This window comes from Desmodus rotundus, chromosome 9, assembly GCF_022682495.2.
Source record: "Desmodus rotundus isolate HL8 chromosome 9, HLdesRot8A.1, whole genome shotgun sequence".
NCBI lineage: Eukaryota > Metazoa > Chordata > Mammalia > Chiroptera > Phyllostomidae > Desmodus > Desmodus rotundus.
Window position 1 is genome coordinate 106,847,637 of NC_071395.1, and position 7,306 is coordinate 106,854,942.

Here is a 7,306-nt window from a genome sequence, read left to right on the forward strand (position 1 = left end):
ACCATTCACATTCCCACCAGCAATGGAGAACTGATGCAGTGCTTCCGCATGCTCATTGGCATGGATATGATCGTCATTTCATTTAGCCATTCTACTACATGTGTAGAGAGAGCTTGTGGGGTTTAGTCAAACCCCACATTGCATTGCTCTACTTGCCGAAGCTGAACATCTTTCATGTGCTTACTTGCCATTTGCCTACCTGCTTCGGTGGAATGTCTGTGCGTATCTTTTGCCTATTTTCTGATTGGATTGTTCTTTTTCAAAATATTGAATTTTGAATGTTCTTTATATACTATAGAAACAAGCCCTTTTTTGGATTATGTGATTTGCAAAATACTTTCTTTCAGTTTGTAAGTTGTCTTTTTGTCATCCTAATGGGGTCTTTCACAGAGCAAAGCATTTAACTTTGGTGACACCCAATTATCAGTGATGAAGGCACTGTGTATCCTGACCGTGCCAGCGTCAGTATCTGGTCGGGCTTTGTGCTAGTTTTCGCACACGGGAAACCGGGGACGGAAGGGCTCCATGGGATCTCTCTGTATTACTTCTTACACACATGTAAGTCTACAGTTATCTCAATGTAAAAAGTTTAAAGAAAAATCAAACTGCCCAAATATAAATTCATTATTGAACTGGTTCTGGTCCATCTCAGTGTGAGGAACCAGCATTTTCCAGACATCCAGCGGAGAAACGTGGCGGTCACCTTTTACTTCACTCCCTCTTTCATCCCTCCCCCTTCCCTACATTTTTTAAAAGCTACCAGTCCTACTTCTCAGTCTATGTGTGTGTTACTGCCCATATTTCAGGAACTTGATTAACAACTGGTATTATTAATGCAAAAATATGCCCCTCTCACTTTAACACCTTCTGTCACTTGCCATTCCTTCCAGAATAAGCCATACTTTTAGTATGGCGTGCAAAGTATGTTAACGTGGCCCCTGTGACCCCATCTCTGCTGCCTCCCTCAATACAAATTCTTAATTTCAAGCAACAGAAACTGACTTTGTCTGACTTACGTAGGGAAAGGATTTATTAGAATAGGAAATAACACTCGCTAGAAAACTGCCGACCCACGATTCAAGCGGCCCACCAAGGAACAAGGCCCGAAATCGTGCTGTAGGACTGGTCGGGGGGTGCCGCGGCCCTGCTCCCCCCAGAACCAGACTCCCTGACCTGCGACTGCTGTGTTCAGAAAGTCTCCATTGTTTCTGCCATTCTGCGTCACTAGCTCCCAAGTCAGTAAAGGTATATCTGATCCGTGTAACTTAGATCATATGTCCATTCCTTTGCTGCAAGGGAGGCTGGGAAAATAAGCAACTGACGTTTTCCATGTCTAGACACAGGCTCTGCTTCTCACCAGAGTTCATAAGGTAGGAAATTTCCCCAGACTAGATTGAGGCCCAGATACTAGAATTTCATGGAAGTGACAAACATTTGCAGCCTTGTATCTCATTAAGGGTACTCATTTTTTTCAACATGTTTTCTCATTCCATTTATTTTTCTGTTGCCCTCTCCAGCTGGAAAAAAAAATCCATAGTTCTACCTCTTCACCTGGACCACACCTATTCATTGTTTATACAAGACAGTCCATTCTCCAGGAAGTTTCCATGGACTGTTCGTATTTGATGCACTTTCCAATGTTTGGAGATTTTTCTGTTGTATTATTGATTTCTACTTTGATTCCATTACGGTCGGAGAGCTTATTCTATCATTTCAATTCTTTTAAATGTGTTAACATAGTCTGTCTAGGGGAATATTCCACAGGCATTTGGAAAGAATGTTTATTGTGCTGTTGTTTGGGGGGGGGGGGCTGCTCCATAAACGTCAGTTAGGTCCTGGTCGATGATGTTCATTTCTTCTACATCCTCGCCGACTTTCTGTTCTATCAATTGCTGAGAGTAAAATGTTGAAACCCCCCATTTTAACTAAGGATTTACCTATTTCTCCTGTCAGTTCTTATCAGTTTTTGCTTCATGTCTTTTAAAGTTCTGTTGTTTGGTGCATCCACAATTAGGTTTGCTGTATCTTTTTGGTGGAGTGATCCTTTTAACATTATATAATGTCCCTCTTTGTCTCCACTAATTTTCTTCCTCTAACGTCTACTTTATCTGATAATAATGGAGCCACTACTGCTTTTTAAAAACTGTTTGCATAATATACAGGGTCTGGCACAAATAACGTACCATTTTATTACAAAATCTTTTATTACAACATCGGCAGCCTGTAATTCTGGAACATAACTATATCACACTCCAGCACACCATGACATTTTAGGGGAAATGTTCAAATTAAAACTATGAATTCTTACACCCCTATTATTACCCCACCAACCACACTCAAGCAGGCATTACTTCTGCCGGACCCTGTATACATTTCCGTCCTTTCTTTCCACCCCGCTGTGTACACTCATAGACATCACTTAGTTGGGTTGTTTTCTTATCCACTTGCCCATGTCTTTCAACTGGTCCCTTTATCCTTGTCACCTTTAAAATAGCCGTCTTATGTATTTCCTCTATATACATTGAGAGTCACAATACCCTTTACTTCGATCAGAAAATATGGGTAAAGAAACTCAAGAAGTGAAGAATAATCTGTTTTGTTTACTCCTGTTTTTATCTATTTTGTTGCTTTTCCTTTCTGAAGGTCCCAGCCTTCTGCTGTTTCCTTTCAGTTTAGAGGCTTCTCATTAGCGATTCTTTAAGGATAAGTGTCAACAAGTTCTGTGAGTTTCCTTCTGAGAACGATGTTACTTCCCTTTCATTCTCGAATGACGGTCTCATCCCATACAGGAGTCAAGGTTTTTTGGTTTTGCCTTCAACACTTGACCAACGGTGTGTCACTTTCTCTGGCCTTCATAGCTTCCTTTACTGACAACACTAAAATGGAACTTGAATTGGTATTCCTTCTTGTTTCTAAGATTTTTTTCTTAGTCCTTAGTTTTCATAAGATTAGTTATGGTGTGTCTTGGTATGGATTTCTTTGGGCTTATCCTATTTGGAGTTTATTAGCTTCTTGAATCTGTACGTTCACAGCTTTCACCAAACTCGGAAGGTTTCCAGCCATTCTTTTGTTGACTACTTTCAAGTCGCACACTGTCTCCTCCCCTCCTGGACCCAGATGATGCAGTTTTAGCCCATTTGTCGTTGTCCCACGGTCCCTGGGACTCCGTGTTTCAGATTGAGTAAATTTACTGATCTGTTCCCAAAGACACTGATTTGGTCCTCCAGCGTTTCCACTCTACCACTGAGTGCATCCAAGTTTTTAATTTTATAATAGTTTTTCATTTCTATAATTTTCATTCGGTTTTTCATAATTGCTTCTTTTGCTGTTTTCACTTTAAGAGAATTTGTGGTTGATTGTTGAAGCATTTTTATTACAATTGCTTTAAAATCTTTATCAGGTAAATGCTAACATCTGAATTTTATCAGTATTGGTATCAGATGATTGTCTTATTTAGATTAGGGTTTTCCTGGTTTGGGGTATGATGAGAGAGATTTTCTTTTGTATCCTGGACATTTGGGTTATTATATTAGGGATGTCTTAATCCTACTTGCACCCACTATTGCACAGGTAAGAATCCCGTTTAGGTGCAATGCACAGGTTCTTGCTGCTTTTACGGGTTTTAGCACCAACAACAGTTCAGCTGTTCTGCACCTTTGCAACACTACTCTGGTCTGCTTTGTCGTGGCGGTTTTGCTCCTCCTCAATCCATGCTGATGTCCTCTGTGGTCTAAAGGTGCTTCCCTGGGCTGCATGGTGTCGCTGGGCCATCTTCTGCACAGGCAGGCACCTGCGTTTCCTCATGCCGCTGTGTGGGGAGCAAGGCTTCACTGCCCCTGCAAATGACTTGGGCCCCCTGATGCCCTGGTGTGGAGCTAGGGCTGGGGGTGCCCCACTAGGTCTCTATTGGGCTTCCCCTTCTCTGTACTTTAGCAAAGAAAGCTGTTCTTTCTCTCCTGTCTACGGCTGGTGGTGGTTCTGGTTGCAGGCCTCTCCAGAGCCCAGTCTGGGGTAAGTGGAAGATGGAAAAAACAAGAACCACCCAGGAAACTCACATTGTGGTTCCTCAAGTCCTCGGGTCCCTAGTCAGCTCGTCATCTTTGCAACTTGCAGAGTTCTGTCATCACTGTCTTTTGAATACATTTCCAAGGTATTTAATTATAGTTAGAGGAGAGAAGGAGGGAAGGTGGTTCGCTACCATCTTGTTCTAAAACCTGACTTTGGAAGGAAGCAATGGTTTGAAACTGTATTCAAAGGGCAGGACACAGTAGAGTAAGAAACTAATCCCTATTCACTCCATCAGATAGAAAATGCCCACTGAGTCTGAACTGTGTGGTTCAAGAACAGGCTTTGTGCATACGCAGGGTCCGGCACAAATAACGCCCCCCCTTTTTTATTACAAAAGCATAAGCATGTAATTCTGTAACCTAACAATATCACACTTAAGCACACCATAGGACATTTTAAGGGAAATGTTCAAATTAAAACGATAAATTATTACACCCATATTATTACCCTACCAACCACACTCCAGCAGGCGTTACTTCTGCCAGACCCTGTATATGCTGGTCTGCATTATTAAATAAATTGACAGGTGCTATCATTTTTTTGGATGTACAATCCTGTGTTTGGTGGCATAAATGATGTAACACTGATAAGTGGATGCAAATTTTTGATGGGTTACCTGACTTCAAACATGTGTACATTTAAAAATATACCAGTCCAGGCATGATTGGTTAATATTTAACACAGCCAACTACTCCTGCAGTGGATGGGTGGTTGTACCATTCTTAAATCCACCTCCTACAGGGAGTGGAGTGGGTGGCAGAGAAAGTTGCAAATTTTCAGATCAAGGATGGCAAACAGGATTGACTCACTAGCTAATTCTGCTGAACTGATACCGGATAGTGTCCTGAAAGACCCCGAGGCAGTGCCTAGATTCAGCAGCAGAGTGCTGTGACCAATGAGTGTGAGAATAGATGACAGCAGTGCCTATGCCCCGCCCACTTAACATCCCTGACCTACGCTAAGCTCTACGGTTGCAGACACAGGCAGAGAACTCACCTGAGTTGGAAAGCTCAAGGGGGAAAAACAAGGTACATCTCGAGAGTATGTAATAAGATTTCTTAGCGTGGAGGCCCAGACTGATGGATTTTTATGGCGTTTTTGCCCAGGAGCTCAGAATGTATAAATTAACAGCTGAAGTGGGAGTTAGAATTGCATTATACACATCCACCAATATGCATTTTTTTCAACAACACTCTTCTGCTTTTTCCAAACAGCAGAAACACTTGCCAAGTGGACCCTCTGTCTCCAGGGCCCTATTCATTCTCCTCTCACACGTGGTATCAGACAAACAGCTGGAGACACAGCTTGTCTCGGGGGTGAGAAAAGAGCTACTTGGACAGGAAATAAAGCAGGCATTACATTGCAATGCCTTGCTTCCTAATGTACATAAAGAGAATTATTACCATTTCCACTGACAATTATGGAAAAACATTAAGCAGAAAATGTCTGTCGAGTAGTACAAAATGCAAAAAAAAAAAAAAAAAAGTCCTCTGGTGCTCAACCACTGTGTTCCTGAGCGGGAGGAAAACCACCCAGAGGGGACTTGCTAAGAGATGGTTAGGATCCCCAACAAGCTGCCTCCCTAGGGGGTTTTTCACTAGTACTTTTGATGTCCGTGTTTTCTGCCTGAGAGCGGACTTTCGATCTCGGCTCTCCTGTGAGATACGACGTTGTGTGTGCCGTTCTGCAGTCAAGGGGCAGCTGCCCCTCCTGCCCTACTTGTGTGTGAAACAGTTCGAGACTAATTTCACTTGATAAGAATCCAGTATTCTGTGAGTACAAGGAAGTCCTCATCCTTTTGCTAGAAAGGTCTAAAAAACATGATCTGGTGAAGCGAACCTACCAGGTTAGTGAGCTAGAAAGTTGCAAACGTGTCCCGTAACAAGGCAAAAATGGAAATTTGTAAACAGGCAGCAAATCTCTTCCCTGGTGCTTCACCATTAACCCGATCTCCTTCTCTTCTCATGAGGAAAAGAGCTGTGAAATTCGCACGTGTAAATTTCTAATACTTTTCAGTATTAGAAGCTACAGCCACACTACATATTCCAGTAAATTCTAGCCATGAACATATTCCTCTTATAATCAATTATTTAACAGGTAGCCTCGGTTATGGCACCGCCAAAAGAATGAAGGCGTGTAGGATGGTGATTAATGACCATCTCTGGTGTTGGTCTTGGGCTCAAACACCAGAGCTCTGCCATTTATTTAAAGCTGTGTGAGCTTGAACATGTTATTTAAATTTCCTTCTGTTGTTTTTTTATGTTTTATAATTTTAATTTTATAAAACTTTCTAAGCCTTGTTTTTCTTATTGTATAATGGGTATGACAAGAATCCTATGTTAGGTTCGGAGTATGTGTCAATGTACCCAAAGGCCTTAGCAGAGCTCCTGGCGCAGAATAAAGACCTATATACACCGGCTACTAATAAGACATGCAATTCTCTGGGCTAAGATATCTCCCAAATCCTGTGTGATGGTTTTGGGCAGAGGCAGCCCGTTAGGCCCACACTCAGAGCCTATATATTTGGTTTTCACAGTCAGGACTGATGTGTATCATGGCTTAGACACAGTTTCAACGAGAGGTCTCATCTGGTCTCCCGGGATCTAGCATGACAGAAGCCTCTGTCATCTGAAGGCAGGGACAGGCAAGGACCAGGACAGCTGTCAGTAACGAGAGGGACACGTGGTGGAATAGAACAAATCAAACAAAGCAAGGACCCTACTATAGGTGTCTGAGGGTTTTTAGAAAGAAGACAAGCAGCCCTACCTTCCTCAAGAGTCCCTGAAAACACCCTTGTATCACAGAACAGTACAGTAACTCATACTGACGGCGAAGTGTGCCTCAGGCTTCCGTAGAAGTTCATGTACGCTATTTAAGAAGGCAGAGAGCCACTTTTCCAGTGCCGGGCAAGTACAGGCCATCAACATGTTGGTGCTTGAAGCCCGGGGTACCTCATTTGCATGGAAAAACCCCCTTGGGCCCTGGCTGGTGTGGCTCAGTGGATTGAGCGCCAGCCTGCAAACCGAAGGATCGCTGGTTTGATTCCCAGTCAGGACACATGCCTGGGTTGTGGGGCCAGGTCCTGGTTGGCGGCATGCGAGAGGCGACTGATGGATGCATCTCTCACACATTGATGTTTCTCTCCCTTTCTCTCTCCCTCCCTTTCCCCTCTCTAAAAATAAATAAATAAATAAAATCTTTTTTTAAAAAAGTCTTTTAAAAGCCCTGGCTGGTGTGG